This window comes from Mustela nivalis, assembly GCF_964662115.1.
Source record: "Mustela nivalis genome assembly, chromosome: 14".
Taxonomy (NCBI): domain Eukaryota; kingdom Metazoa; phylum Chordata; class Mammalia; order Carnivora; family Mustelidae; genus Mustela; species Mustela nivalis.
Genome location: NC_139033.1, coordinates 4,546,006 through 4,564,850, shown reverse-complemented (window position 1 = coordinate 4,564,850; position 18,845 = coordinate 4,546,006).

Genomic DNA, 18,845 nt, shown 5'->3' with positions numbered 1-18,845 from the left:
GGCACACTCAGTTCCTTGAATGCTGTAGCGGTAGTTTCTTGCTGGTCTACGGTGGAGGTGGCCCTCAGTTTCTTGTCTTGTAGCCCCATCCTCAGAGTAGCTCACAGGACAGCAGTTTGCTTCCTCAAAGCTGGCAAGGGAGAGTCTTACAGCAAGAGCGATCTTACAATCTGTAAGTAACTTAATCACAGACGTGCTAGCCCATCACTTCTGCCACATTCTCTTGGTTAGAAGCAAGTCACTGGTCCCACGCATGCTTGGAGGAGGGGATCACACTAGGACATGAACATCAGGGTGATGTGGGAAACAGAGGCAGAAGAAAAATTATTAAATTTCCTTACCCACTGACAAGTCCTCGGAAACAGGCAGAGTGACATTCCTCTAGGGACTCTCCACATTAAGGCTTTGCTAAGGGCAAAGGGCAATCCTAGCCCGACGGACCCCGACCCCCAACCAGGATCCTGAAGTCTACTTTAACAGTTCCTTTGGAAACTTTATCTCTAAACCCTCCAAGATAGTATTGACAATCATTCCCAAGCATATGGCCCACTGATAGACAGCTAAAGGGTTTCACATAAAGGTTTGTTTTTTTTTTTTAAGATTTTTTCTTTATTTATCTGACAGAGATCACAAGTAGGCAGAGAGGCAGGCAGAGAGAGAGGAGGAAGCAGGCTCCCTGCAGAGCAGAGAGCCCGATGTGGGGCTCGATCCCAGGACCCTGGGATCATGACCCGAGCCGAAGACAGAGGCTTAACCCACTGAGCCACCCAGGTGCCCCTCACATAAAGGTTTTATTACTGGTAATGAATAACCTTTTTCCCAAATATAGCTAGCCTCTCAAGGTCCTGGAAACCTTGCTTCCAAAATTCCTTAGAGATTAAGTCATCCCTGACCTCCTCCCAACTTGCAAGCATATAATGGACCACTCCTCACAGTGCCGGGGCAGCACTTTCCCCATGCTTTAATAAACCACCGTTTTGCACCAAAGATGTCTCAAGAATTCTTTCTTGGTCATCAGCTCCGGACCTCACCCCACTGAACCTCACTTATAAGACTTCATCAAGGGGGCACGGATAACGGGAGTCCCCTTAGAGTCTGTCTTCCGTGTTGTCTAACCTGACTGCGGACATCACTGTGGTATATACATGGTGATGACTTTGTCCCTGTGATTGACGGTTGGACAGCCCTCTGCCAAGACTCCTTTAATTCAAAAATAGCATTTACCACACAATTGAAGGTAATCTCGGATGATTCTCTTATTTCTTATTTCCTCCTTCTTTCTCCTTTTCCCATCTCCCTCCCCTTGGAATACTGAGAATCCACACTGCTAGTCTACAGGGCAGATCTCCCTGAGTGCACTGCTCAGAGACCCCCTCTTGCCCCTCCCCCACCCCCACCCCGTGGGGACACCCCTGTCTGTGTGTACAAGGAAGTCTCTACCATCACCACTATCACCGACTCAGTAGCTAGTGCTTCTTAAGAGCAAAGCCGAGTGTTAGCCATAAACAGATGATGCGGAGAATAATGAGGCATGATCTCAAGATGTTTACAACCCAGATGGAAACTGCTCTACGGTCTTATACAAGAGAGGGTAAAAGGACCATAAACCTAAAGGACTTAGTCCTTGTTTCCGTCCTATGTGAACTTTTAAATAATGAGCATGCCAGAGTCAAGAGTAACCGTTTGTTATCCTACAGAATCCCAAGCATCCTTTGTGAGAGCCTCCTCCCCCCACATCTTCTCAACCAGAAACCTCAGGTGGGATTAGTGGAATCCCTCCCCCAGAGACTGGCCGCTACCTGACGTCAGCCAATCAGTTTACCCCATGCTTTTCCCCTACAGTGAGTGATTGGTTGACGAATGAGGTAGCGACCCACCCACCCAAGCCAATGAGAAGTTAAGAAGTTTACTGGGGCACGTGGAAAAGAAAATCCCCTCACTCTTGAGGAAATCTTCGGTGGAGTCTCCTCCTCTCCACCAGTGCTATCCAAGAGAAATATAATGTGAGCTTTGCATGTGATTTTCTTTTTTTAAAAAGATTTTATTTATTTATTTGAAAGAGAGAGTGAGCATGAGATAGAGAAAGATCATGGCGGGGGGGTGGGGTAGCAGGGTAGAGGGAACTGGATCCCAGGACCCCAGGATCATGACCTGAGCCAAAGGCAGACCCTTAACCAATTGAACCACTCAGGCATCTTCATATGCTATTTTCAATTTTCTAGTAGTCACATTTGAGAAGGCAAAAGGAAAAAAATGAAACTAATATTAATAATATATTCAATGTCACACAACCTACCTAAAATATTATCACTTCAGTATGTAATCAGTTTAAAAAGTATTAATAGATCTTTGACTTTTTTTCATAGAATCTACTCGTGTAGCACATCTCAATTCAGACTAGCCACATTTCTCAAGGGCCGCGTGTGTGCTCGCCTGGGCAGTAGGGTATGAAGATGCAAAACTAGATCTGTACTCATGGGAGAAAGCTTAGATGACACTGACCACATCCAAGGAAAAGAAGTGGAAATAAACTGGGGAGAAGAAAAAAAAACTGGGTTCTTGGTGACATCATTTGAGTCACCAGATTAAGCATCACTTGAAATTAGCATAACCTCAGAACATTTCAGTTATGTAAGCCAATAAGTTCCTTTTACTATTTAAATTAGTTCAAATCAAAAGTTCTGCCACTTCCAAACAAAGGAACTGATACAGAGGGTAATCAATAAAGTAAAACAATCTATTATGTGCCCAAACTAAAGGACAGTAAGCAAAAAGTGTTCAGAGAAGGGAGAAACTAACCTGGTGATAGTAGAATTTCTCAGTCATTGTACTTTTGACATTTGGGGCAGGATAATTCTGTATTGTGAGGGGATTGTCCTCACCATCTTAGCAATAGATCGGGCCTCTACCCACTAGACATCAGCAGCACCCTCCACCTCCATTGTGGCCAGCAGAAATGTCTCTAGATATTGCCAACTGTCCCCCATTGAGAGCCACTGAGCTAGAGAGGGTATTTGTAATGAATCTGGAAGAATAGGTAGGATGTACTTACATGGGACAGGCATTTCCAGTGGGTACAATGAGATGAATAGAAGAACCAGGTAGAGGGAACAGAAGGCTCATGAGGAAATCAATCAGATCATCGCTGTTCAGCCCCAGCTGTGGCTGCCAACAACAATCAGAGCATTCAATTTTATCTGAAAAACCATTTTTTTCAAAAATTCTATCAGACACTTTTTTTTAAAGATTTTATTTATGTATTTGACAGGCAGAGATGACAGGTGGGCAGAGAGGCAGGTGGGGGTGGAGGGAAACAGGCTCCCCGCTGAGCAGAGAGCCCGATGCGGGGTTCAATCCCAGGACCCTGAGATCATGACCTGAGCTGACGGCAAAGACTTAATCCGCTGAGCTACCCAGGTGCCCCTCTATCATACCCTTTAGTGGAAACCTAAATCAACAGAAACTTTTTCAGAGGGCAATTTGGCAGTATCTTTTAAAATGGCAAATGTTTTCTACCCTTTGTCTCCACAATTCTTCCTCTGGGAGCTTACAGGGAAAACAAAAAACAAAAAACAAAAAACTTTACCTAACAGAAAATAGTAATAATAACTGAAAAGGACAGACAGCCATTCGTAAGGGGTTGGTTGAATTAAGTACAGCAGAACCACACAAATACTATGTATCCATTTTTTAACAATGACTTTGTGTACAGAAAGGAAAATATTGGAAATACCTTGTTGGATTAAAAACAGTATGATATAAACGAGATGAGTCTTGGGGTGCCTGGGTGGTTCAGTGGGTTAGAGCCTCTGCTTTCTGCTCGGGGCATGATCCCAGGGTCCTGGGATTGAGCCCCACATTGGGCTCTCTGGTCGGCAGGAAACCTGCTTCCCCATCTCTCTGCCTACTTATGATCTCTCACTCTCTGCCAAATAAATAAAATCTTTTAAAAAAAAAACGAGATGAGTCGTATAATCTCATACAAATAGCATGAATATCTGTTCATATATATTTTGAGAAAATGAGGGAAATTTATATTCAACTAAATGATGATTATCAGGGTGCATGGGTGGCTCAGTGGGTTAAGCCTCTGCTTTCAGCTCAGGTCATGATCTCAGGGTCCTGGGATCGAGCCCCACATCGGGCTCTCTGCTCAGCAGGGAGTCTGCTTCCCCCGCTCTCTCTCTGCTGCCTCTCTGCCTACTTGTGCTCTCTCTCTGTCAAACAAATAAATAAAATCCTAAAAAATAATAATAATAATAAAGAAATGTGATTATCTTGGGAGCAATGCAAGCTGTGAGAGGATAAAGAAATGAGTCAGGTAAGCATCGACTCTTGGTTTCACCTCAGGGTCATGCGATCGAACCCCCATGTCAGGCTCCCTGATCAGTGCGGAGTCTGCTTGGAATTCTCTCTCCCTCTCCCTCTGCCCCTCCCGCCCCTGCTTTCTCTATCTCAAAATAAATAAATACACCTTAAAAAAAAAAAAAAAAAGAAATGAGAGTTACACTTTCTGTATACATTATATATGTAACAATTTGGAGAAAAGCTCTTATTTTCTTGGCGTCAGAAATTCTCTTCCACCCCCACCCCAGCCCCTGGCACTGCCTTCTGCAGAAGAAAAGCCTATTTTTGTTTGGTAAAACTTTCATACGCGTGTTGCAGGGTGGATGCTGTTGTGTGCTGGTAAATGTTTAAGAACTAGCTCTTTGGGGGTGGTGGGGACCCTGATTTCTAGTGTTTGCCAATTCCGGTGATGTAAACACTCCAACTGTAGCCCATCTCAAGCCACCAACATGATTTCGCTGACTGCAGAACTGAGAAGAGAAACACGCCGTCCGTTCTTCCAAGCCTCAGAGGGCCAGTTCCAGCCCCCACTCCCAACCACTAATCCCAATAATTGATGGGTGTGGAGCAGCTTCCTTCAAAACGGGATCAGAGTCAGGCGAGCCATCCACTGAGCTTTTCTGCCTTTTTGAGTGGGATAGGCAAGTTGAGAGTCAGAAGTGAGTTTGTTCTAAAATCGGGCAGGTGGGGGGGCGCCTGGGTGGCTCAGTGGGCTAAAGCCTCTGCCTTCAGCTCAGGTCATGATCTCAGGGTCCTGGGAGCTCAGCAGGGAGCCTTGCTCCCCACCCCTCCCTGCCTGCCTCTCTGCCTACTTGTGGTATCTGTCAAATAAATAAATAAAATCTTTAAAAATAAAATAAAAACCGAGGGGGAATTCAGGTTGTGAGAGGGAAGAAAGACAGGGAAGGAGGAAGAGAAAGGGAGAGGGAGGCTGACATTTAGAGACGAACAAAGGTGTTTGCAGGAATGTCTGCGAGAAAGCGTTGCCATGTGGTAGGCCAGGTAACCCTCTTCCCCCACCTTCTCAAAACACCTCCAGGAAAGCTGTATTACTTAGTGACATGTCACCACTGGACCCTGTTTCCTAGGATTGCACTTAAGCGCTGAACCTGACCCTGGAGCAGATGCAAGGCAAGAGCTGTGGCTCTCTTGGGAGACTTGCTACCTCTGGGTCACACACATTTTGGTCTTGTTTGGTGTTCTCAGTAGTGAGCATGCATTATTCTAATTCTCAGCAAAAAAAATAGTTTTTTAAAGTTACCTGCACCTCAGACCATGGAGTGGAGAGTTATTCTCTTACCTTCCTCAGCAGAACCCAGCCCAGGGACCTTTGGACTTTGGGGAGAGAACACGAGTCCTACAATGGATTATAAACCAGTCAGGTCAGTTTAGAACTGTATTCTCTCATGGAAAATGAGCTCCCTAAAACTGCTATCTCCTGCCATTGTGTTTTTACTGCACATTTTGGCACAACCTCTTCGAATCTGTTCAGAAACCTCAAACACTGGGGCGCCTTTGTGGCTCAGTGGGTTAAAGCCTCTGCCTTCGGCTCAGGTCATGATCTCAGGGTCCTCAGATCAAGCCCGCATCAGGCTCTCTGCTCAGCCGGGAGCCTGCTTCCTCCTCTCTTTCTCTGCCTGCCTCTCTGCCTACTTGTGATCTCTGTCTGTCAAATGAATAAATAAAAAAATCTTTTAAAAATTTTTAAAAAAAGGAAACCTTGAACAAGCCTCCCCAGACTGGCTGTGAAAAGCTGAGGTATCAGCGCCACCTTGCCCTGTGGTTCAAATTCCTGAGGTAGCCCTGAGCCTGTGAGCTGGAAAGCAAATAGGAAGGCATTAGGGTGTAACATGGTTACAGGATATAAATTAATGGGATGTAAATATGGTTTCCTATTACAGCTCAAGTGGGAAAGTCAAGGTCCAGGGCCCGGACCTCTGAACAGCAAGGTCTTATTGAGGTATGAATCACAGATCATAAAATTCACCCAGTCTGAGTACTTTCTGGTGAATTTTTTTTTTTAAGATTTTATTTATTTGACACACAGAGATCACAAGTAGGCAGAGAGAGAGAGAGGGGAAAGCGGGCTCCCTGCTGAGCAGAGAGCCCAATATGGGGCTTGATACCAAGACCCTGGGATCATGACCTGAGCCGAAGGCAGAGGCTTTAACCCACTGAGCCACCCAGGCGCCCCTCTGGTGAGTTTCTTGAGATGCGCAACCAGCACAATAACCCAGTGTGGGAACATTTTCACCCCTCCAACAAACTCTCTCGTGCCCATTTACAATTAATCCCCACTCTCTCCCACCCCAGCCCCAAGCAACCATGAATCTCTGTCTTTATAAATTGCCCTTTCTGGACGTTTCCTGTAAATAGAATCATGCAATCGGTGGTTTTCTTGTGTTTGGCTTTTTTCAGAGAGCATAAGGTTTTGGAGTTCATCATCACTTCCTTTTGATTGCTAAGCAGCGTGGCTAGCACACATTTTATTTATCTGTTCGCTAGTTGATAGAGTTTGAATTGCTTCCGTGTAGTGGCGATATCTCAACTACCACTGCTGCCGAACATTCTCGTGTGCTGTTGTGTGCGGAGACATGTTTTCTTTTCTCTGGGGTAAATAATGAGGAGCAGGATGGCTGGTGAGGAGTAAGGTTTTCAAGCCACGGTAAGAGGCTGTGTTAAATAGTAGGGCTTTAGGGGTGCTTGGGTGGCTCAGTGGGTTAAGCCTCTGCCTTTGGCTCAGGTCATGATCTCAGGGCTGTGGGATCGAGCCCCACATTGGGCTCTCTGCTCAGTGGGGTGCCTCCCCCTCCCACCCCTGCCTGCCTCCTGCCTATCTGTGACCTCTCTCCCTGTCAATTAAATAAATAAAATCTTTTTTTAAGATTCTTTAAAAAAAAAAAAAACAGTAGGGCTTTGTTGTCATTCAAGACTATTCTAAGGCCCAAGGATGTTGTTACAACACCTGTTCTATCTGGCAATACTAACGCCGTTAAATCAGGGTTTCTTGACCACGACACTATTGATATTTTAAGCCACATAATTCCTTGTGGTTTGGGGGAGAGGGAGATGTACTGTGCTCTGTAGGATGCCAAGCAGCATCCCTACCCACCACCCACTGGATGCTACTAGCATGCCCCCCACCCCTGCCCCACTTGTGACAACCAGAATTGCCTCCAGATATCCCCAAGGGTTCCCTAGGGAGCCAAGTCGGCCCTGGATAAAAACCACCATATTAGACTTTACTTGACAAATGAAAGGGGTTCCAGTCCTGCTTCTGACCTGGGGGTACCTCGGTGGCTGAGCACACGGGCCAGTTCTGGCTTCCACACTCAAGAGTAGGTGTGTGGGTCCTGTCTTGGAATGCTCAGTCTTGACATCCTACATGTTGCTTTATTTAATTTGTTCTAAATCAGTAGTTCTCTTGTGGTTCGGTGTGTATGTGTTTGTTCTCAAATTGGGCCAAGAGAAGAAGTGGAATATTGCAGATGGCACAGCCTGGAGTCTCTGTCTATTTAATTCAGATGCGTCTGTCCTGGCGGAATTTATTCCAAAAGTATGTGTTTAAGACAACATCTAATAGGTACTCAGAGTGTTTACACAGCTCTGCTTACAAGAAGCACAATGCAAAATAAAGTGGTTATTTGTTGGCTTTTTGTGTTCTTATTTATTTATTTGTTTGTTTGTTTTTACGGCTGGGTATGTACTTGTTTTTAACACACAGCACTCTGTTTGCATTTTGAAGAACTTCTCCCTGCCTGCGGGCAGCTAGCTGGTAGAGCAAAAAATCCAGGATGCCCGGTGAAAGACCAAAGGTGGATGAGATTCGTCCTCTTCAGATCTAGGGGGTGAGCATGTGTTTCAGTTAGCTATCTCTGTGCAACAAACAATCCCAAACTTAGAAGCTTAAAATAACAATGATCTATAATTTATCTTGATCCTGTGGGTTAGCCATCTGACAGGTCTTCTTGGTCTTACCCAAGCTCATCTACATGGTTGCCCTCAGTTGGCTGGGCTAAACTGGGCTAGATGATCCAACATGGTCTTCTTCAAGTCTGGCAGTGGGTACTGTCATGTGGAGAACCTCGGTTCTCTTGCATGCATCTTCTCATCCTACAGTAGGCTAGCCCTATGGCATGGTAGTTTTAAGATTCAGGGAGTATGAGAGCAGAGTTTGCAAGGTTTCTTAAGACCTAAGCTCTTAAGACCTAAGCTCATACATCATGTCCATCATGTCCCAAAGCCAACTCCAATTCAAGGGAGTGGAAAAATAAACACAACCCCCCCCTTTTGAAAAAAAATATTTTATTTGACAGAGAGACACAGTGAGAGAGGGAACACACAAGTAGAGAGAGTGGGAGAAGCAGACTCCCCGCCAAGCCTGGTACAGGGCTTAATCCCAGGATGCTAGGATCATGGCCTGAGCTGAAGGCAGACACCCAACCATCTGAGCCACCCAGGCCCCCCCACCCAGATTCCCCCCTTTTGAAGGAAGAAGCAGCTCCATCACAAAAGAGGTGGACAGAAGAAAGTGTGGTTCTTTAAGGGCCATTATTATAGTGATCTAATATTATGATCAGTATTGACCAGCCCACTCCAATTAAATGTTCTCTCCTGGGACTCCAGAGCAAGCTCTGAAGACTTTCTTGGCACTTTAGAGTCACATATCCTCCTTGAACCCCTTCAATGTGTGTGTGTGTGTGTGTGTGTGTGCGTGTTTGGCTTGGATTGACCAGTCACTTGTAACCAAAGAATTAAAATAATATGTGTATCAGGCCTACTGAGTTGAAGACCCTTCCCAGATATTGGCATAAAAGGGCATATGTTCACTTTTCTGTAGGTTATAGTGGGTGGACACCATGTTCTGGAGAATTCTCTTGTCCCCCTATTTCCCAGTCTAGTGGTGGTCCCCTTTGACTGTGTCTGGACAAGGTAATCCTTTGACCATATTTTTTGGGACCAGGAGCAGAAACTGACCCTACTGTGTCCAATCAGATGATTTCTCCCAGCACTTGAAATCAAAACATGAGAGTTCATCAGGTTCTACTAACTCTTAAACAAGGCTATGTAAACTCAAGCCTAAAGATGGTTACCTTCTACTCTATGCAGAAAAAGAAGAGAGACAGTTGACATGCAGGAAGAAAGAAGCAGAGACACTGACAGGAGAAAGTTGAGAGACCATGTAGCATCTGAAAAAAGGAGCTCAAGAGATATTCAACTCCTGAGGGCTTTCTAATCCTTGGTTCTTATCTCCTGACCATACCGATTGGTTCAGGAATCAGCAAAGGCTGGTTTCAGGTCAATGAGCGAGAGAATGAATTCCAGGACTCATGTAAGAGATCTCAGAAGAGACGTTGTTCCTTTCCCTGGATGGTATGGCATGAAAATGTGAAATGTGCTAAAAATAGCAGAATCTGGAACAGTCCTAGGACCATTCGGTAAACCCTGAAGATGATGCCAACACTACAGAGTCAGAATGAAGAGATGAGAAGAAAATGTGGGCTTGGCAGACATTTGAAAGCCATGACTCAAGCCGTACCTGAAGGCAGCCTTGTGTATAGAATTTTAGTTTGTGAGTAAATAGGTAATAAATTCCCTGTTATTGTCCAAGCCATCTGGAGTTAGGCTAATGCCAAAAGCATCCTCATTGACAACTTACTACTTTTTTAGGGGGTAACAGATGGGGAAAATTTAGGCCACATGTCATTGAAGAGGACCTAAGTCCCAAAGCAAGCTTTGCAGGCTCTCTTGGCACATTAAAGGGTATTCATAGATCCTCCTGGTGCCTCTTCAGTCATTGAAACCACATGTGTGAGTCCTCCAACAGACCCTATTAGATTGCCCTGCGTACCTAAGAACTCGGTAAATTTGCTGATTGATTGGAGATTTTCATTTTGATTTAGTCTTTGAAAATCATTCTCATGCTTTGCACCTTTATGTTTGCAGAGGTGGGCCAGAGCAAACAGAGCAAGTGTCTTAGGGCTCATTCTGGGCTCTTCCCACCCACATGAAGCTCAGAAACTCATTTATTTTACTTCTCTGGCCATTAATAAACACAACTCTCCCTGCACCATGTTGACCCAAGGACAGGATTCAGAGATGATATAGAACTTCCAAATATGATCAGAAGAGTGGCTGAGCTTGTGGGAGCTGATCATATAATTCACTTTAATCTCTTTCTGCTGCTAACTTATGAAGGAAGCGTGGGCTCCATTTTGTGGATAAGGCAAATTGAGGCATATGGTTGTGATAGACTCAGCTCTGGGGTGACAAGCTCTAGCAAAGGTACTCACATTTGATGCTGTTCTGAGCTCTTAAATCACTTCTATCACACATTATCTACCTGCCTAGACACCTAAAAATAGAACTGGGGGCTTCAAGGGGACAGGAGGGGCAGGCAAAAAAAAAAAAAAGAAGAAGAAGAAGAAGAAGACAAGAAAAAAGGCCGGGGGCATTTCAAAATTATAAATCTAGTTTAAATGATCAGGACATGCATTATAGTGACACAGTGCAGGGACCTCATTAGTAACTGACTTTTAAAGAGTTATTAGAATTGTCCAAAATGAATACTGATCCTTCTACAATTTCATGGGTAGAATCAAATATCATGAGTAAGTATGCAAATTAGCAGATGCTCACATGCCCAGCGTTTAAAGAAAATAAATCAAGAAGCTATTCTAAGATAACTTGCAATAAATTTTGCTTTCTCCTTTACTAACATTTGGTTCAGTTTCGTTCAGTAAGCACTTATTGAGTACCTACTACATGCACAGCACTGGGCATTTCATTTCCATTTGTGTGATGGTCAGCTGCCACCTCAATTTTCTCTTCCAAGTTGAATATAGTTTCCGTTCCCTAAGGCTGCAGTAACAAAGCACTTTAGACTGAGCAGTTAGAAAAATAGAATTTTATTCTCTCACAGTCCTACAGGCTAATGGTCCCAAATAGAGATAAGCACTGTAGGCACCTCAGAGTCATCCATGTTCCCGCCCAAAGGCTCTCGGGAAGGATCCTTCTCATCCTCTCCCAGCTTCTGGTGGCCCTGGTGTTCCTTAGTTTGTGACTGCTTGAGCACCTCTGCCCCTGTCTTCATGTGGCCTTTGCCAGGTCTGTGTCTCTCTGTGTCTTCTCCTTATTTCATAATGGCACCAGTCATTGGATTAAGGACCTGCCTACTCCAGGATAATTTCTTCTTGAGACCCATAACTAATTATATCTGCAAAGGCCTTATTTCCAAAGAAGGTCACATTCTGAGGTTTTAGGTAGACTGGAGTCTTTGCAAAGTGGGGATACTACTCAACACGCTATGAACACTGTCTCCAGGAAAGCATGAGTGAGCAACACCAATTTCACCAAAGCTTTGGAAAGGGAGGAGGAGGGTTATTTTTTTTTTAAGATTGTATTTATTTATCCGATAGAAGACACAGCAAGAACACAAGCAGGGGGAGTGGGAGAGGGAGAAGCAGCTTTCCACCCAGGATTCCTGGCTCAATCCCAGGACCCTGGGCTCATGACCTGAGCGAAAGGCAGACATTTAATCCACTGAGACACCCAAGCGCCCCGGAGGAGGAGGAGGTCTAGATGACTCACCCCACAACAGATACCTTAAAATCTCTCTGTCGCAGGTTGGGTTCCCAGGAAGCTGACTCTAAGATGGAAATTAGCATAGAGAATGTTTATTAAAGAACGAATGTGCTGTTGGGGTGTCAACCCTTGCAACATGAGGGGAAGTACACAGGCTTTGGGTGGTGAGGCAGCCACAGCAACGGTATGAGTTGGTCACCAGCTAGACCCCAAGAGCTGACCTTTTTTGCTCACATGCTTATATCTAATTGACCATTTCCCCACATTTTCCTTTAACCTCTTCTTTCCAGCTTAACCCTTAACTCAAGCAAAAGACCTGATGGACAGAGCATCTATAATGGAAACTAAAACTACCCCCTGAGCAATAATGACTGCCTGGAAAAAGATCTCTGGCAGCCCAGACCTTCCAGACCTGTTCATTACATGTTCCTCATTATAATATGAAAATCCCTGCCTGAAGAGGAGCACAGTTCTCATTTACATAGCATGCAATATATGTACAGGCATGTTTCTTTAAGATACATGTGCAAGCTTGTGCCTGCCTCGCCCTATGATGACAAGGCTCCGCTTTCTAAATAGTCATCCTAAACTTAAATAAAAGGAACCCACTCACCCTTGCTCAGGGAGCCATGGTTTTGGAAGTTATTCCCCAAGATCTCCTTCTTTGCTGCAAATCAAGTTTTCTTATGTGACAACTCCACCGGGCATAGTTTCCATCCCAAGGACCAAACACACTAGTTCCGTTACACACTGACCCCACAAAGAGCTCTGGAGATGGGATATGCCTTCAGAGCCTTTATGTCACCCATTGGATGTGGGAGTCCCAGGAACGGGGGTGCCCTTGGGTGAAGGTGCTCTGTATAGGAAAGGCAATCCGCCAGCCAGCAGCTGGGGGAGTAAGTCCGTCAGCATTAAGAAGCATCTACCCAGTGCATCACTGTGTCTCCCAGTCCTTCCCTGTCATTTCTCTCTTCCCATGGCCTCTTTCAAACAGGGCTCCTCTTTTCTCCTCTCTCATGGTGCTGAGAGAACCTCACATTCCTCACGTCCACTCTGTGGAAGCTTCTTCCTCCAAACATGTAGATGCAAACCCACCTGCAAAGAAACTGTCTGAGTTACTGTTAGCTCAGATGCAAAGGGAAGCTACTCCAATAAGACGCTGCAAGCTATCAGCAGAAGGGAAGAGGGGAAGGGAAAAAAGCAGGGAAGGAATACGTTTTGTTTTGCAGAACCAACTGTTTCAGCCAAGGAGACAACCAACGAGGCCTTTTACCTCATGGCCTCTTGCTAGGTGTGTCTCCCCTGATAGACCCTTACCGGAGCGAGCTGGAATGGAGCTGAGCACCTGTGCAGAAGCTTCCCTGAATTGTCCTGAAGTTACCTTCAGCTCATTATAATACTAAGATCTCTATAAATGACTATAATCATACTCAGATTTTTCCATCATTTTTTTAAAGATTTTATTTATTTGTTGGACAGACAGAGATCACAAGTAGGCAGAGAGGCAGGCGGGGTCGGGGGGAAGCAGGCTCCCTGCTGAGCAGAGAGCCCGATTCGGGGGCTCGATCTCAGGGCCCTGGGATCATGACCTGAGCCGAAGGCAGAGGCTTTAACCCACTGAGCCACAGGTGCCCACTTTCCACCATTTTTTGAACATACAGTGTATGTTCAGGAAGATAGTACTTGGAGAGCTCTCTCCCTGTCTCCTTACCTGTGACAAGTAATAAAAACGTCTTTGCTTTCAACACTTCCTTCTGTTGTATTCAATATGACCCCAAGTGGCAAACCTCTTGAGTTCAGTTACGTTGCCACTCAAGCTACCTCTTTAAAAGATATCGAAGAGAATAATAAATAGCAATCAAGGTGTATTGTTAATGTTTAGTGCATAATGAAATGAGTGCTGGATGATGAGAAAGAAGACAGAGTCTAACCTCTAGCTCCTGCACTAGAGGCGTAACCTTGGGAAAACTACTAGTCTCTAAAATCTGGCTCAAGGACGATGTCCCTTTTGATTGTCATTGATTATGCACCAGCCAGGCTAGTGCCTTGCATGTAGCAAGCTTTTAGTAAATATTCCTTGAGTACATGAAGGAATGAACCCACTTGTGCCTTGAGCTTTCGTTTCCATGGACTAATACTGAATTAGTAAGGGTAGGCTATGTAATGATTTCCAGAAGGTGGTGCTGCATCAGGAGCAGAAGGATCTCCCAGGAACTTGTTAGAAATGCGCATCACTGGGCTCCATCATACATCTATTGGATCAGAAACATCCCAAGATTTCCCATTAAGAACCACTGGGCTGGGTTAGACCAAAGTAGCAAGGTCAAAATCTTACTGGCTTAAGACAGCAAAGTTTATTTCTTTCTCATACCGACTCATGTTGAAAGAGGTTCATCATGGGGACTCAAGCTGCCATCTTGAAGTCTGTTGGTTTCTATGACCAAAGGAAAAAGAAAGTATGATCAATCATGGATTGGCTCATGAAAGCCCCACCCAGATGTGGCATCACTTCTGCTCACAATTATTACTCAAGGCAAGTCACAAGGATATACTCAACTCCAAGAGAGTGGGGAAGAGCACCACATCTATTTTGTAGGATTGTTGACAGAACCAAGTGAAATGGCAAATAGGTAAGCCTTCTAAGAACTGTTTAAAGCTATCACAATTTAAGAAATTATTTCTGCTACTTCTACTCTGGGTATAAAAGGGTTTGTTCCCTGACTGTTTTGTTCACTGTCACCTTTGTTAAGGGATAGCTCAGACTAGTGGAAATACAATGTTGAGTACTGTTAAGTTCAGAATTTACCAGATATTTTCTTTTTTTTTTTAATCAACTTTGAGAAGACAAAATGATAGATAACTGTAAAAATTATGACCCATGCTATTGGCTCATAAAAGGTATTTGACACATTTTGTTAGGCACATTTTGTGATTTTTTTTCCTCAAAGATTTATACTAATTATTGGGTCTCATGGTTGCAAAGATAGGATAGTTTGGAGCAAGCTTTTTGCTGCTGGTCCGTTAGACAAAGGGTTCATCTGACTGGCTCGTTGGACGGTATATCGAAATCTAACCAGAGTTCAAATCCCAGTTCAGTCACTTATTAACTGGGTGACCTGAAGCAAGCTATTTAAATTTTCTATACCCTTGTTTACTGTTTTTTAATTTTATTTATTTGTTTGTTTGTTTATTTATTTTATTTATTTATTTATTTGACACACAGAGAGAAAAATCACAAGTAGGCAGAAAGGCAGGCGGGGGGCGGGGGGGAGCAGGCCCTCCCCTGAGCAGAGAGCCCGATGTGGGGCTCCATCCCAGGACCCTGAGATCATGACCTGAGCTGAAGGCAGAGGCTTAACCCACTGAGCCACCCAGGCACCCTATGCCTCTGTTTTCTTATCTGAACAATGAGGATAATAATAATACTTGCTTCCCAAGTTCATTGAAATGATGAAATGAAATAATACTTGTAAAATCAGAGTCCTGGGATGGAGTCCTGCATGGGGCTCCTGCTCAGGGGGAGCCGGCTTCCCTCTCTCTCTCTGCTGCTGTTCCCCCTGCTTGTATTCGCTCTCGCTCTCTCTCTGTCAAATAAATAAATAAATAAACTCTTTAGAAAGAAAAAAAAGAACAGGGACCTTGAATGTTTCCTTTTCCACTGGAAGCTAAATTCTTGCACCATACCCAAAGCATAACTCAGTACCCTATAAATGTACATCGAATGAAGGATTAGGGGCTCTGCTTCCCTTTTGAGACACTGGCACTCTTCTCCGTGAGAATATTTTCTCTATAAACTTGAGATGACAATGAATTTCTGCAGCAGAAACATTTTTTTCACATTAAATAGACAGATCCAAAAATGAAGAGCATCTGGGAGCCATGCGTCGAGGAAGGGCCATTTTTAACAAAGGGCTTGCCGGGTCAGCGTCCCAGCTGATCCACTTCCCAGCCTCAGCACAGATGCCCGGCAAAATATTGTACTCACAGCCAAATTATTTTTGCACATTACTATACGAGAGCTATGCACAATGTCCTAACAATTGTGTATAGATTTGCTGAGAGAAAAATAACATTTCTCGTAGGTTTTTAAATTTTCTAATTTCAAAAGAATCACAAGCCTGTCGGAGCAAATTTGGAGGCTAGAGAAAAGCACCAAAACACCAATCTTCCAAACAGTGGACTATTTTGATGTTGGTACTTCCCAGTCTTTTTCCTATGAATGTTTTAAAAACAAGTCTCTACTGGTGCATCTGGGTGGCTCAGTCTTTTAAACATCTGACTCTTGATCTCTGCGCTGGTGTTGGTCTCAAGGTCATGAGGTCAAGTCTCATACTGGGCTCTGCACTGGGCATAGAGCCTACTTAAACATAGATACATACAAGTCTGTACTGTCTAACTTGGCTTGGAGTTAAATTTTTCCCTTAGTAGTATATCATTAATGCACTTCTACCAAATGTTTATATATTATAATCTATTTAAAAATTTTTGAATTGGGGGCACCTGGGTGGCTCAGTGGGTTAAGCCTCTGCCTTTGGCTCGGGTCATGATCTCAGGGTCCTGGGATGGAGTGCGGCATCGGTCTCTCTGCTCAGCAGGGAGCCTGCTTCTCTCTCTCTCTGCCTGCCTCTCTGCCTGCTTGTGATCTCTGTCTGTCAAATAAATAAATAAAATATTTAAAAAGTTTTTTTTGAATTGTATAAAAATATATGCCCGTGGTAAAAAAAAAAAAAATCCAGTAATAGAGAAGAGTAAAAAAGGAAAAAAACAAAACAAAACAAAACTTCGCACTACTCCTGTTGCTGAAGGTTCATTCTGTATCCTTCCAGAATATTCTGTGTGTGTTGTTCAGCAAGCTATTATTTAATGTAACAATATATTCTAGATATATTTCTATGGCCACATGCTGTTCCAATGCATAAATAGGCCATAATTTTTTAACTAGTCTCCACTTGGACACTTGTAATTCTTAGTCCTTTGATATACACAATGATGAAACATGCTTTCTCTGAATAGTGTTTCATTCTGAATAATGAAATGTGATCACTCTGTGACTGTCTCATAGACAGATGTGCAGGCAAGATATCTATCTGCATCTCTTGTAAATGGCTTAGACTAGGGCCCACGTATGCCATTTGGTGAGGTGAGGTGTTTGGGGTTTTTTTTTTAAGATTTTATTTATTAATTTAAGAGAGAGAGCGAGCACAAGAGTGGTGGAGAGAGGCAAAGGTGTGGGAGAAGCAGGCTCCCCACTCAGCACCTGATGTAGGACTCAATCCCAGGACCCTGGGATCATGACCTGAGCGGGAGGCGGACGCTCAACAGGCTAAGCCACCCAGGCGCCCCATCCTGTGTTTCTTAACTTCAGCACTACTGATATCTTGGACCAGATAAACCTTTGTTGCAGGGAGAATTTTTGCTCTGTAGGATGTTTATTTAGCAACATCCCTGACCTCTATCTGTTAGATGCCAGTAGTATCTTCCTTCCCAGGTGTGACAATGAAAAAAGGTCCGCAGACATTGCCAAATACCCCTGAGTCCCAAATGTTCCCTTACCTTCCCAGTCCCCCCCACCGCAGCTGAAAACCACTGATATCTTCTTCTTAAGACCCCCAGTGAATCCGACATGCAAGTAGAGTTGAGAATCACTGGTGTAAATAATGTTACATTAAATGTTTTGCATTTCTTGGTTTTGGTGGTTGTTTTTTTTTTTTTTCACTCTAGTATTTTGGGTTTTTTTTTTTTTTACTTTAGTTTTTTAGATTTATTGAGGTATAATTGATATCCAACATTATATTAGTTTCAGGTATACAAGATGAGGATTAGATATTTCACATATTATGAAATAATCATCCAATAAATCCAGTTAATCTCTGTCACTGTATATAATTGCAGATTTTTTCTTGTGATGAGGACTTTTAGATCTACTGTCTTAGTAGCCTTAAAATATGCAACACAGTATTATTAATGACAGTTGCTGTGCTGTATATTACACTCCCAGGACTTATTTTATAATTGGAGGTTTGGACCTTCTGACCCCCTTCACCAATTTTTCCCATCCTCCAACCTTCTCCTCTGGCAGCCACCAACCTGTTCTCTATATCTATGAGCTCTTTTTTCCCCCCACATTTAAGTGAAATCACACGGTATTTGTCTTTCTTTGCCAAATGTATTTCACTTAGCATAATGCCCTCAAAGTCCATCCATGTTGTAGCAAATGGCAAGATTTCCTTCTTTTTCATGGCTGAGTAATAGCCCATGTAACACACACACACACACACACACACACCACATTTTCTTTATCCACCCATTCATTGATAGGCATCTAGGTTGTTCCTGTATCTCGGCTATTGTAAATAATGCTGTACTGAACATAGAGATACGTATATCTTTTCGAGTTAGTGTTTTCATTTTCTTCATACAAATATGCAGGAGGAATTGTTGGGTCATAAGGTAGTTCTATTTTTAATATTCGGTGGAATCTCCATGGTGGCTGGACTGATTTACATGCCTACCAACAGTGTGCAAGGGTTCCCTTTTCTTGAATCCCCGCCAATACATACATACATACATACATACAGACATATCTCTTTTTCTGACAGGTATGAGGAGAGATCTCATTACGGGGTTGATTAGCATTTCTTTGATGTGTTATGATGTCAGGCATCTTTTCATCTCCCTGCTGGCCATCTGTATGTCTTCCTCGAAAAAATTTACATTCAGATCCTGTGCCCATTTTTAAATCAAATTGTTTAGGGTTTTTTTGTTTTGTTTTGTTTTTTGCTTTTGTTTGCTATTAAGTTGTAAGAGTTCTTTATATGTTTTGAATATTAACCTTTTTTGGATATATGATCTACAAATATTATCTCCAGTTCAGTATGTCACCTTTTTGTTTTGTTGATGGTTTCCTTTGCTGT